The sequence below is a fragment of the Pinus tabuliformis genome, chromosome 5_2 (assembly GCF_031772625.1).
Source record: "Pinus tabuliformis cultivar Carrire ecotype Pingquan chromosome 5_2, CPIR1, whole genome shotgun sequence".
NCBI lineage: Eukaryota > Viridiplantae > Streptophyta > Pinopsida > Pinales > Pinaceae > Pinus > Pinus tabuliformis.
The window spans coordinates 180423354-180438630 of record NC_142306.1 but is presented as its reverse complement, the minus strand read 5'-3'; the positions used below and the strand labels follow the sequence as shown (position 1 = coordinate 180438630).

The window sequence follows — 15277 nt, the reverse complement described above, 5'->3', positions numbered from 1 at the left end:
ATTTAGAGAAATATTTAGAGAAAATCCGGCAAGTATTAGTTATAGTTGTTAAACTTCAAAATTTTAGATGTCTTCAACGTTTTCGATTGTGCTGAATCTATTTCCACCATCAAAAACATGATTCAAACACTGCTTTTACAAGAATTTTTGAAATTTTTTTGCCTAGATTCCAACCACTTTTAACCATCTGTCAATTCCTCCCCTCACTAGACTCCGACCACTTTTAACCATCTGACAATTCCTCCCCGTCACTAGACGACTCCAAAAGTAATTAAATTTTCAGATTTATGCTTTTTCTTTTATTGATTCATTTAATTCCCCTGACTGTTCCTTTTACTTTTTAAGGATTTTTAATCTTATTCTACTATATATAATCTTTTATCTATGCTTAATTTTCTTTGGGAGTCATTTATTTTAATCACAATTTAAATCTATTTTTGTTCTTTCTTGTTCTCTTTTCGATTTTAATGTCTATTTTTATTTAATTTTTGAATTAATTATTAATAAATTATTTTTATATTCACAAAGGGTAAATTTTTTACAAAAGTTTTTCTCAAAAATATATTATCAATTTATTGTTCAAATAGTTTAGATTTTAATAATAATATTATTATATTTTTACTAAATATTTATATCGTTAATTATTAATAATTTATATAGCTAATTATTAATAATTTATATGAAAATAATTTTTTGGGTAATAATTATATAAGAGAAAATATTAAAAAAAAAAAAATTAGATCTTGGCATTAAATTAAATAGGTATAAAAATATATTCACTAACCATTAAAATATACAATTAGTTTTGATTGAAAATTTATTATTTATAATAAATATATATTTTTAATATAAATAAAACCATAGATATTTAGGTATAACGAAAAAATTAAATTTATTATTATTAATATATTGTTTTAAGAGAAAGAAAATCCTAAAATAAAACAATGATAAGTTCAAATTTAATGGATCCACCGTAAACTCTTCATTGTGATTTTAATTTCCAAGGCTTCATATCAATTGTTTCGATGGGTCTGCATAGGTAACACGGTAATTATTGTGATGGGTTTGCCTGAGATTTGATTCCGTCAATTCCGTAACGGGATTTTGCATTCCTCGGTCAGCGCAACGTGAATATTTTGATCACGGGATTTGCACGCATTAAGCACCATGCCCTGGTTGGGCTTGGAGAGCATGAAGGTCACCATACCTGTGTAATTTGGTAACGGGATTTTGCATTCCTCGGTCAGCGCACCGTGAATATTTTGATCACGGGATTTTGCATTCCTCGGTCAGCGCACCGTGAATATTTTGATCACGGGATTTGCACGCATTAAGCATCATGCCCTGGTTGGAGAGCACCATCCCTGCCATTCGATATTCGATGACTGAAGGTGAGCCTAGTGGCCGAGCCTCCGGATTTTCTTACCTAACGGCGGTCACCCTCGTATATCGGTAAATTCTCCTACATCCGTAATAATTTATGGGTCTTCCCCGATTGACAGATTCTGACATTGTGCACCAAATAGGAATGTCGCGCATTACGTGGCGGTAATTAAAAAATATTGAATTTTCAAATTATGTAATGTTAAAAGTTATATATATATATATATATATAATTAAAAGAATAAAATAAAATAAAAATTAATTTTAGGAAATCAAAATTCCAAGATATATTAATATTTTAAAATTAATTAAATGTTTAAAATATTTAATGTAAATAATATATTTATATATATATATATATGTGAGATGAAATGGTTTTTTGGGTTAATTTTGTCAAAAAATTTCTAGAGTTTTTTAAAAGTCATAAATTTAAATTATTTAATTTGTAAAGTTCAAGTACTTATAGGTTCTATTTATGTATTCAAAAGTCTATTTAAAACCCTCAAAAAATACGTAATTTTATTCAAAATTGTATTCTTAAATTCAAAGAAAAAATCATTGTCTAGATTATATATATATATATATATATATATATATATATATATGAAAGAATAATTTAGAAAAATTAAAAATTATATAGTTAATATAAATACGTCGTAAGACGTTTCCCTCCGAAAAGAACTCTCTTCTTAGATTACATGTACATTCTTGTGCCCCTTGATTTAGATGTTAGACAATTAAAATAATTCGAGGCATTCAATTCATTCGACCGATATTAAATTAGTTACAAATTTAGTTATAAGACTCCAAGGAAGAAGGCAAAGGTATCTGTCCAATCATCTTGATCCCAAGGTTGATCTCAAGTTCCGCCAACAAGCAAACAACAATGGCGTCAAAGGTGCTTATGTTCGTCATCTTCATTTTCAATCTCATTGCTTTCCGCTTCGCAATGGCCGCAGAGTGTAGGACGAGCACTAGAGTCATGACTCCACACAAGTACGATGAGGAAACTTTCTATGTATACAATTCATACATCTCTACTTGGTATGGAGTCGAGGCATTTTTCATTCTTCTGGTGAGCTAGGCTCTTGTCCTGGCCTTCACCAGGTGCATGTGCTGTGGAAGCGTTCTCAAACCTGGCGGATCTCACACATGGGTGATCATATTATTCTTTATTTGTTGGATAACGTTCTTGATTGTCGAGGCGTGTTTCATAGCAGAGGTGACAAGGAATGCCTACCATACAAAATATAGTGGTAGATTTGGTATGGGTGACCTGTATTGTAAGATGCTGTGAAAGGGGGTATTTGTTGTCGGGGTTGATGGAAACCTTTGAAGAGATCAAAGAAGCTTCCATTATTCGAAATTGTGAAAGGAAAAATATGGAAATATAAGAAAGCAATTTTCACTAATAACCTTTTGGGGTCATGCTCATTGCTACAAACAATGGCATGGTCGGCATGAGAAAGAGCTTTAGTATGGGAAATCTTGACCATTACTATTCACTCTACAATGTCAATCACTATTCTGGGACAAGCGAATGTGGATCTGCAGATTAGGATGGGTATTTGTCTGATGGATTTATTCATTCTTCCAACAATGCACGCGAGAGGAAGAAAGGTGCGGGTGGTGTCAATCAAATCCTTCGAAGCCAAAACTCTTCCTCCAATTCACAATCTTAGCGGTACTATTTGTTTGCCTTTGGTAGATTTGGATTTGTTGTGATTGGTTGCTGGTTTGGTTTCATTAGTCAGGTTTTGTGGTTGTGTTATTGTTTGATTACAACCAACACATTGCAAACCTATATAGCCTCTGGTTTGATATGGTCCTTAAGGTTGCATATCTCGGATTCCATAGTCATTTTTATGTGAACTCTTCTTAGCAACCTAGATGCATACTCCAGGTTTAAATTATCTGTAATAATGTCTCTATGCAATGTGCCCAAATGTTTCCTGGTTTAAATGCTCAGTATTACTGTCCATATTTAATGTGCCCTATATATCCTTTATATTGAAGTCGATATTCAAATTTCCCAATAAATCCCATGTATTAATGTCCATGTATAGCATACTCATGCCTTACGAGATTTTCATGAACTCGTTAAGATATGGAAGGATGCTCTGCATTGTTTTATTGTCGACTTTCATTAAATTGTACCTAAGTTGGCCATCAAAAACATGCAATTTGTGCATGTATTCACATAACAGATGTAATTACAGTGCAGTCATGCCAGAAAAATTATTTGTCACCAACCTTTTTGCAAAGCCGTTGTCCGCTTTGAAAAAATAAATCATGTGTGGGACTTTTCTCTCTTCCAGTTGGATTGAGAAGTTGATCAAATTGTTCAATTTTTTGTGGAGTTACATCATAAGATTGCGCTCATAATACCTCAGTCCTTGAATTTCTTGCTTGATTTACTAGAGGTCCCTCTCAATAATCTTTAGTCTCTTTAATACCTTCTCAACCCCCTTTTCTATCCCAACAATGGTAGGAGACATAGACTCATCTTCATTTTCTTCTTCATCATCATTCTGAGCACCTTGACAAATGGGGATGGCATTACTTGATGGCACATCTAGCTCAACAAAGAGCTTGTAAAGATTGTGATATCGTCTTTACAATACATCCCTAAATTCTTCCTCTCCAAGAAGGTCCCTTGTGTAGTTGAATCTAGCCCCTAAGATGTTAGACCCTCCTTCAACAAAAAACACTCCAGCTATGATGATATTTATATATGTTGTCTACTAGAACTGAGAGTAGCTCTTCCTTCAAATACTCCACCAAAACAAATTGGTCCTTCCTGTACCTTGGTGGTGCAAGGTCCTGCATACATTGTGGCCTTAAAGTAACTTGAACTAATAGTACCCCTTGGAAACTCGCATATGATGCACAAAGTCTTAGAATGCTTTCAACAACAGCCTAGTTCAAAACATTAAGAGTTTCACTGAGGTCTTGTGATGAGCAAGCCAATATCTCGATATAGTAGCCCATTTCGCTATGAGTTCAACTCGGATGTCAATGCCATTGATGACTATTGAGATGAGGTTATTCTCAAGTTTTTAAGTGGTAGTTTGTCTGTTATCTGACCCCAAGTTGTAGATGTGCACCCATGACAGATAAAAAAGGTGGCCATAAAAATGAGATGAGGTGCAAATCAAACTATTAGATATCGATATCAAATATATCGAAAGGAATTAATTTTTATGAATGATATCCAGTTTCATAAACAATAATAGGGAATTTGATATTGTTCCTTGTATCTCACTCCACTCATTCTTAAATGATGGGCACTCTCCTGTGGAACCGACATAGTAAGGTAGTCGAACAACAAAACGAAAGGTAAGAAAAAAGGATGGTAGGTAGGGGAAACTTTGGGATATAATATTGCGGTCTGATGCCAAAGTGAAGAAATTTCCTAATGCAAGTTTCAAATTCCACTCTTGGTAGAAAAAAAAACAATATTGTGGGATCCTATAACCAAAGCAACTACCATTTGGACCTTATGTCTCGAGGGAAATATAGATTATGTAAGCTAAGCTACTGATGGATATTAATGCCTGGTCAACTACTTTGAGGCTTGAGATCTATCTATTCATATCTACTCTAGGTAATATATTGTAATGGAGATATTAACTCTAGACAACTTGGTGGTATTTTGATATCATTTATAGGGAAGGAGTTTCCCATTATGCATCTACATGTAATGCTGGTATGGATTGCAAATAGAAAAAGTGTTCTTACTTGAATTTCTTAAATGTGAGTTTGCACCATTCTTTTATAAATCTTCTAAGTGTCCTCAACTATTTCTATATCCTGGTCTCTTCAGCCATGACATGTTGGTTTAGAGAGTACATGCCAGTTGTGATGAATACAACATTCCTTGGGGCTTAAGTTTTAAGCAATCCTAGCTGTTGGACACCAATATTGATTACAAACTTCAAAATCAATTATGATTTTCATTTCTCTAAATTTCTCATAGTGAGGCATATTTTCTTTGAGTTTTGTTATATCAGAAGCTTTCCAAACAAATAATTTGTTTTCGTGTGCGTTCCATGGTTCTTTGAGGTGTAGCCAATTTAAATTCGTAAATTCCAAGATTTGAGTCATTTACTTAGTTTCTGTTGTTTCACTGGGAAGGTTTGGCTCATGGAAACCATAGATTTTCATTTGTGTCTTGAAACCTCTTTACGTAGAGAGAAATCCTAATCATTAATAGTCAGTTGTGACAAATTAAATGACTATGATTTCACACTAAAAGGTGAAAAGTATGAAAAGTGGTATTTTCCTCCCTACCAATATTCGTTGTAATGTCAATTGGATAGAATAGACACAAGGAAATTTTTCAAAGATGAGATCGATAGAGTGGAGAAGCATTGATTGTGGGCTAGTAACTAGTTGATAAGTTTCATTGAAGTGCATTAAAAGATGGGTGGAGAGTGTGGACAAGCCATAACTAGTCGAAAATAATATGTTTTTGGTTATGTTTTCTTCATTCCATAGAAGGATTTTATGGTTCATTCCAACTCTTTGTTTATAGAATCTAATCTAGATTGTATCCTATTGGATTTTTAAATATTCCATTTTCATAGGGAAATAAAGGAAAATCTATGGTTGTTGGCACAAGTAGCCATCTATGAAATTTCTCTAATAGTTTTTCTATTTCAAACATGGAAGGCCTGTAATGTAGTCCCGATAATGAAGGAGAATTTAGAACAATTCTAAGAGGCTTAAATATTGCCTTACAAAGAGAGATATGAGAGTTGATTATCAGGATAGATTCCAAATTGGTCATTGAAACATTGTTGGATAATTAGAGTGAATCATATGGAAGCATTCATTTTGTTCCTTGATGCATTCCCTATGTTCTTTTCTTTCCATGAACAAAGGGATACATTGGAGGCATAAGCATTGTATCCCCATTTGCATGTAATAGTCAGGAATTTACCTGGGGAGATAGATAAGTAGACAAACATGGTGGAATGATTACGTAATGGCTCACAATATTCAAGTAGAAGCTCTTTATTGCAATCCTGAATAAGTTTTCCTTAAATGGATAAGTGGTTGAATCTAACATATTATGCCTTCCACCCCAGGGAATATGATATCCAGCTTCAACTCTATTCAAGGTTGAGCAGTAAATAGGACATGCGATCTATGATATTTAGAATAAATTAGTCATGACTCCTATTCTTCTCAAAGATAAAAGAGACTCAAGTTTGACTATTTTCATTGTGTATTTTCAAGTATTAAAATCAAAGTGTCTTACCTGCAACTTTGGGAAGAATCCAGGAGTGTGATTTGAATCATTGCACTAAAAATGGCATCCAGCGTAGATGTAGCTTGATCCACCTAGCTTCCATGTTTGTGGCTTCTACCAACCTTCCTCTAGTATGTAGGTATGAAAACTTCAAATTGTGATTGCGAGGATCTTGTTCATAATAGTGTTCTAGTTTCAACATCATGCTCACAAGGTGACTTGGATGCACATTCTCAAAAATTATGGGACCAAATCCGAGTACTAAACCCTATAAATATTGTCTTAAAATAAACTCCAACTCTTTTCTAGTTGTAAAGCCCCTTTGTTGTCGATTTAAAGTAGATTCACTTTTGTTGTTCAGTCTTACTAGATGTCCAATTGCTTCCTCACAAAACCACTCACAGTCGACTATGATGAAATCAAGCTCTTCAAAATAAATGATTTCTCCAACTTTATGCAAAGAGCATGCTATGGCTCTTCGCCTCTCTTCAACCTTTGTGGGGTCATCATAGTGAGACTGTATTCTTAGTGATGGAATATTCGTTTCACACAGTTGAGAAAACTCTTCCCATCTCATAATTGGCTTGTTGTAATGCTTAGATTTCCAATTGAACAACAACACTCTTAAGTCATCATTAAATTTTTGGAACCCTTTCTAAAATTGTTTTGGCTGTTTGCTGCACATGATGAGAAACCTTATTCACTAAACTAGATGACATTGCATCCACTGTATATACGGTTGGGTATAATTCAAAAAAGGTAGTGAAACAATCCTCAAGCTTGTAAACGCATTGGACAGTTGATAAGTGAAAATCTAAACTTTCAAAAGTTTTATCAATATGAGTGAAAACAACTATGACATGAGTGAGAAAGGATTCTGCTCTTCTGGAATTGGAAACAATAAATCTTAGCCGATATACTATATCTTCTTCAAGTTCTTGAAGCTTTTTGGAATGTCTGTTGTCTGGTTTTCTGAACAAGTGGAAAATTAAAGAAATATGGGCTCACAGGACCAGGGAACATGAGATAATGAAAAGCATGGAACTCATGCTGACCCGCAAGGTCCCAAATTTAGATTCTAGTATCATCATCTTCCAAGACCTTGATTTTGTTACATTGAGTTCTTGTGATGGGTTCAACTGGGTGCAAAAGAGTTTTTATTTTGTCCACTGATGGAAGCTTGGCTCGAGAAAAACTCTACAATATGGAATTACATAGATTTGTTTTACCTGCAACCAAAATTATAGGTATTGGTCACTTGAATTGGAAAAACCAATCTTGGTTTTCCAATTTATCATGGAATACCCAATAACATTCTCAACAAGGATAAGTCATCTAATTTTAGAAACTGTAAAATTTTCTTACTCTTATGAATTTTGAAAAGCTTAAAACTATTTTTAGGTCATATTTTATTTGATTCCAAATAATGAATAATCTTCCTCGTGTTCATTGCATGATCGATCTATCTATCTATCTATAGTTGTTTTTAAGTATTATATATAATACATTATCATTCTCCTCATTGAATATTTCCACAATATATAGAAGCAGATTGGATTGTTTCCTTTACCTTTGTGTATAGTGAGAAATTGATTAAGGTTGAATAGGGAAAGTAATAAATCTTGCCTGCAAATTTTTTTCCAAAGAGGAAAACTCTAGTAGTTTTGGGCACTTTCATGGGCATGTCTTCCAGAAATCAATATGTGGCTCGCCATTGGCACTTTTTCCAAGCCGTTGGTGAACACAATCAGTTTTAACAGAGACTTGAAGTGGAGTTCCATTTAGATCAATCTCTTCAAGCCATGGATTCACCTGCAATGTATCCATAATTGCTTCAAGTATTGCATCTCCTGCAACTTCTTTACATCCCTTTAAAGGCAAGGACTTCAAAGTTGCAATTCTTTGAAGAGCTACACGAATTTTGATGAAATCAGCTGCGCCCATGCTACAATCATCATTTATAGTGAATTTTAGTAAACTCTGGTTTGTGGAGATCATCTAAACCAATGCACTTACACCAGAACTACCCATCTTAGTATGAGGTCCGCCAATGGAAAAAAATTCCGAAGAATTATTTTCTTCAGGTTGGCCTAGTTTGAATTTATAAGAGGACAAAGAAAATGATCAATTCCTTTTCCTCCCATTGGATTTCTTTCAAGTTGCAAGGATTACAGGGTATGGTTCGAAAACAGAGCAATTACAATGTAGGAAACACCCTTATCATTGATGCCATTGTTTGACATATTGAGATGTTTCAGAGTCCTATTTTCTTGAAGGACCCTCCTGAACTCATGAGAACATTTGGACTTTATATGATTTCCAGTTATATCCATATTTTCTATGCTATTCTATAAGACCTAGAACTATCAATTTTGTAAATATTTAGGACTTTATTGGAAGGGATGAGCTCCTCTAAGAGATTACAGCTGAAGTGACACACCTTTAAGGCCTTATGTTGACACCAATGTCAGAAATATCATGGTTAGGTCTGTCAGGTGGATTACCGAATGATAAATGCTACCCATAAAGGCTCAAAACAATAGCTCCTACAATTGACTTCAGCATCTCTACATCCAAATCACCATTGCCATTGCCACTTGAAGGAAGTGATGAAGTTGTTTCCTTTGATTTTCCATTTACTACAAAATGTTCCATGAGTTTTGGACTATCAAGTAAATCATCCAGCTTCAGTGGCACCATTCCACTATTTTCATTACCATTGAGAAATTATGAAGTAATCATTAATTTGAAGTGGGCATCACCTATCAGCTTTAGAAGATACTTTTTATATGTATCTATTGTTACCAATGGAAATTTTTTATAGACATTTTTGTGCCTTACAGCTCTAAGCATGAAATGTCCATAATCCAAGGGACCCAAAGTCCCTAAAAGTGTTGTTCCTGCCCCTAAAGGAACAATGTCAACCAATGACAGCTTCTCCCAGAAGTTCTCCACCAAAAACTGCTCAAAACTAGTCAAATCAGGATCAATTCAGAAGCTCCACTAGCTGGCTACGTTGCAAAGCAACCAAATACACTGGCTAGGTGCGTTGCAACGCACTTGAATGCACTACCCAGGTGCGTTGAGCGGGAAATGACAAGTGGCAGAGTCATTCAACGAGGTGGAGAGACAATGGAAGCTTCCAGAATCTTCTCCAATGACACTTGCCTCACTGAATTCGACCAGTGATGAGTAAGAGGCTCTCAGCCTCCAAGTGGAAGCAAGAACTGGCAGAGAGAAGCCACAAGTCAAAACATAAGCTGACTCATCCTCTCTGCTTACATCTATATATGGATCCCTCATCCCAGAGATCTAGAGGCTGGAATTTTGTACTTTGCAGAGAATTGTTGTTGGTTTGAGATTGAGATTAGTGCATTGGGTGATTTATGCTTTGTTGGAGGTGAGGAAGGGATTCCTTTGCTGGGAGGTAGATGCTGGATCGGGACTCACTTGGTTGTATCTCCTCCTGGATCTTCTTATTGCATTAATAAAACTATTTGAGTTTCTTCTACATGCTTGTGTATCAGTGATGTTTTGTTATATTTGCATGTTTAGCTTAATCTGATCCTAAGCTTTTTATGAATGTAAATCTATATCTTCGTGTAGTTTCTCTCTTCTGTGATCTTGCAGGAATTTGGTGAAGCTGGGCTGGTAAGGGAGCAGGGAGCTGGAAGCTATTGAAGAGAGGAGCGATTGGATCAAAAAACTAGCGCAAGACACAGGTTAGTTTATCCTTCCTCTTCGTTTACATTTCATAAAGAAGAATACACAAGTAGTTTTCCTTGTTTGTTGCTAAGGCATTGTCACACCTTAGAGTGGGATAGGGGCGTTCTAAATAGATACTTTTCCCAACAACAAAATGGCGACTCCACTGGGGATCGTGTCTAGTTAGTTTGTTTGTGTTTCTTTTGTTGTTTGCTTCATAAACACAGAAGTAGCAATCAAACTGCATTTGCCATTATCAAATGCAAAGTAGCTGCTACTTCAATCCACTCACTGGATTTGTTTATGATTTGAACAGCTGATCCACAAATTCTCTAATTGCCCTTTGTGATAGTTCTTAGTCCTCCTTTAAATCATCCCTCTAATTGTACCTTACTGATAGCTTTTACTCGGCCAAAATCCATAGATTAAACTGCAAACTGTGACCCAGAACCCGAATAGAAGTCTCGTTTCTGCCCCAGCATAGGCTCTGTGAAGAGGTTCTGCATTTAAACGCAGGTCCCGAGAGGGCTACCTACACTGCAATTCAGTTTCTCTGTGCAACAGGTGCGCTGATCAGCCCTTGCCCTGTGCAGCTGAGGTTCTTTGCATCCTTGTGTTCAGTTTTATCTTTGATTTTTGCAACCTGTTATCAGTGTGTGTACCTATCTGAAAACCCCTTTTCTCTGCCTTAATTCCGCCTCCTTTGTACAAAAAGATTGTAGGTGTTCTTTGTGTATTTGTTACATCATTTACATTTTTTCCATTGAAAAGTGAAATAGTCATACTGTCGTCCTTAGATTTAGATCTGTCGTAAGTGTCGATTTTGATATTAGGAGAAAGTTTCTTTGCTGTGGATAGTTGATTATACCTGTTTACTTTTGCTTTGGTTTGAATTTGTCTCTTTCTAGTGTCGAAACGAGTGTTTATTTCAAAATCATAAAGTGTCATAATCTTCTCTACCTTTTTGATTTCGAAAAAGAAGCTTGTTTGTGTTGTTCACTTGAAAGCAAATTCAAATTTGTACATCAACTTTCTTTTTAGGCATCAATATTAAGAAAGTGAAAACAAATACATGCATTTGTGCATTTGCATATTGATAGTTTGTATGGTTTGATTTAGGAAAAAGTGCATTTACAGTGTGCTCTTTGCTCTCTGAGAAAAGATTGTGTCTTTCTTTTCCCCTTTGTAGCTAGGATTTTCATTGTTGAAAAGAGATAAATGCTTGCTTATCATCTTTAGATTGCATTTAGGAATTACATCTACATCTCGTGGTGATCCAAAAAGGCAAACTTCTAAGAAATATCAACTTAAAATAAATTCAATGAATCTAACAACGCATTGGAACTTAATGCACAACATAGAGGTCTAGGATAGAGACGTGTTCCGACGTCGTAAAGCCTGGTAACTGTTGTCCTCACTGATGGTTGGGTGATTCCTCCACTGTGAGACGATAAGTTCCAATACGGATTGTGCTCCCATGTACCGTCGAGTATATATTGGGAGACCCCTATAGGCTTAAAACCTTTTATCCATAGGAAGCCGTGTCGGCCGCCCTACTGATCGCAATGCACCGAACACAACATTCGGTAAGATTGACTGCCGTACCGTAAAACGTATTCTGCAGTTTTGTGATTGGTTTGGCACACCCTCTACCTAGATCTCCAGAGCAGTCCCTTTCGTTCCTTTTCAGACTCCTTAATGGAAAAGGTCCATCTGAGCACTTGTCACTTCAGGCTCATTAAAAATCGAAGGAGACTAGAGTCATCTTTTGTTTTTTCTCGACTCTTTAAAATTGAAAAAACAAGTTGTGTCCAAGCGTCGTAAAATTTATTTTAAACGGAACATTCACACCCTTTTCCTACGTTGATCTTAGGTTGAGAAAATGGAGTCTACCAACCAAGGAATTCCCCTTGGAGGAAATCCTAGTTCCTTCTCCTCTTGGGGAGATGTTGGTGCACCCCATATGGCCACATTGTCGCTTCCAGGACTGACAATTGGCTTGCCAGTCTGGCTCTTCTTAACCAATGTCGTTCAGAACACCACTATTCTTGAACAATCGAATCAGCAGTTAGGCCAGTCCAGAGTTACCCACCAACCTTCTACTTCCTCTAATTCTTCCTCTCCTCCTTCCTCTTCGCTTGATGGGGCTGGCAAAGCCAAAAGTCAAGTTCCTAGCGAGAAGAAGGAAAAGAAGAAGAAAGAGAAGAAGAAGAAGGAGCCAAAAGCGACTGGGGGAAAATGAGTGTCGTCTAACGAAAATCCACACACTGCACTGACCAGGCCTAAATCGCCATGTGTCATTTGCAAGGGAGACCACTTTCACAGAGATTGTCCCTGCATCCCTCGGATACTAAGGGACTGGTCTCCCCATTTGCACAATCCGGTGGCGTCAACCTCTGATAGCCATGTTGAAAGCACACCGTCAACTAGCGGAAGTGAAGTCCCAGGAAAAAAAGGGATTGCTAGATCTCCCTGTAAACTGTGCGAAGAAGATCACGCCATCCACGTTGTCCCTTCTTAGACGAAGCTAAAAGAGTTTTGGATGATCGTCCGGTTTCACCACTACGACTTCCTCCTGGATATAAAAAACTCTTGCCGAGTCCTTCGTTAGTTGAAAATCCAGCTAGCCCGCTCAAGTGGTCAGCTGAAGTGCCTGTCATTGAAGATGAACCGGCTGAATCCATACCCGACGAAAGTCAAAAGGTCGAGGCGGCAGTTGACCCGGTCTTGCCTTCAAAGGTTGTATCTCCGAATGACACAGTCACTAGAGAGAACAAGGATGACATCGTCCAAATTCTCTTCATCAACACAGACTCCGACAAACACGGGGGCAACCCACCCATTCCTTTATCACAGGAAGGAAGTTCGTCAGAGCCGTACCCGGCTGTCTACTCGATCCCACCACCAAGCAACCTAGTTGTCTCCTTCGACTGGAATCAACTAGGCAGACCCCGTTTACCAACAAGAATACCATTCAGAATTATCGTCCAAATATATAGAATGGTCATGGCTGGTACCATCATAGATGAAGGGGCTTCTGTGAGTATCCTTTCCTCTACTGCTTGGAAAGCACTTGGTTCGCCATCGCTTTTGCCTGAGATGAGAAATCTGACAAGCTTTGATAAAGGAACCAGTCGACCTTTAGGGATCCTCCCCAATGTGCCCATAACATTGAAAGGGAAGACCGTTCAAATGAACATGATGGTCGTTCAAGGACCCTTGGATTATAACCTACTCCTTGGACGAGACTATATTTATTGCATGGGAGCCATAGTCTCCTCACTCTTTAGAGTAATGTGTTTTCTACACGAAGGAAGAGTGGTCAAGCTCGTGCACCAGCTTTCATTTCCCGGATCACGCATCGCAAATAGTCATATACAATCCCTAAATGGTCTCTTCATGCAAGAAATGTCTCAATCCACGGTCCGTCCTTCCGATGAGCGCGAGTAATTCAGAGGGATATGATTGGAACCCAGGGGGCATGCATCCTGGTCTGCTTCGGCAGGAAAACTTCGGGTATAGAGTGGGTTTCCGTGGGAGAATATGACTAGTCCGTACCCCATCTGTGATTGGAAGAGGGGTTGTTCTAGAATAAGATTCTCTTGTCAAAGTTATGTGAGTTGGCAGAACTGAGTCAATCACCTTTGTTTATCTTGGTAGACATCGCCGAAGAAGTGTTTTGTTTGAAAGATTAATAGAACAATCTTTGGGTGACCTGAAAGAGGTAGGCCTTTCCTGATAGAACAAATGTTTTGTCTGCAAATTGAGGGGTAACCTTGAAATCATATTTTATACCTGGGGGCATGCAAACCTTTTGGAGTGCAAGCAAGGGGCGGCTATTTATTTTTAAAATTTTTAGGTCCTCCCTTTAAACCTGTAGGCTAACACTTTAAACTTGTAGGATTAGTCGTTTCCGAACTTGCATAACGAAAGGATGCGGGGCAAAGCTTTGTAAGGCGCAAGCTCCATAAAAAATGGCATCTTATATGAGACATTCTTATCATATGACTGGATTAATCGAGCAGTTTTAGCACATAGTTCATGCTCGTTAAAAAATAAACATAAGACCGAGCAAGTGTTTCAATCCGCGTTTAAGCTCGTTAAAAAATGAACTATCTTCCGGTAAATAACCACCGTGAATGTAACATTATAAGCCATTAAAGCCTTGGTCGTGTTTGCACCGTCACCTCCACTTTTCCATTGGCCGATCATTCACCTCCATTTGATTGTTTACCCATTTTGAGGAACAGCTGCGAAGAGTGATTTCACTAGCCATCCTTGTGACACTGCCGTGCTTGGAAAATTCCAACCCTTACCTGGAATCAGCTGCTACCCATTTTATCACTCGTTCCACAAAAGACGAGTCTTCTTTAAGCTCTTTTCATCTGACTCATAAAATATGAAAAGATTGCCGAGTTTTGGCCTTCCAGCTCGTTAAAGCGACAGGAAGAGCTATCCCTCCTCTAGATTTTAATCTTTTTGGACCTGAGGGATTATTGCACAAAAAGATCGAGCGCTTGTTTTGTTCGGCTCGTTAAAACTATCGAAAATTCATCCCTTCTGTATTATTTTATACTTTTTCGGACTTAAGGGATTAGATGACGAAAAAGGAATTTCGGAGTTAACTTTACGTACCTTTTCAGACTCTCTAAAAATGAAAAGGACCGAGTTATCTTTGTCGTTAGACTCGTTAAAAACATTAATAGCGACAAACTTGTCTTTAGACGAGAACGAGTTTCACTATCGCTAGGCTCGTTAAAACATAGCGATGGGTTTGCCCGAAGGGAAAATTATAGAACAATCATATGTTATCCTCCTCAAACTTGACAAAAATAAAGAGGTACTGGTCAGCAATGACTGGGGAAAAATTGGGAAGAAACTCAAAGAATCTTTGTTGGTAGCAAGTCGCTCTTGAACATGACACTTCCACTC

General features: G+C 37.1%; 1 pseudogene; it reads right to left on the bottom strand.

Annotated features, from left to right (window-relative positions):
* Nucleotides 1-3461: 3461 nt before the first annotated feature.
* Nucleotides 3462-9340, bottom strand: LOC149158133 (protein TORNADO 1-like; annotated as a pseudogene).
* Between the last annotated feature and the right edge of the window lie 5937 nt (nucleotides 9341-15277).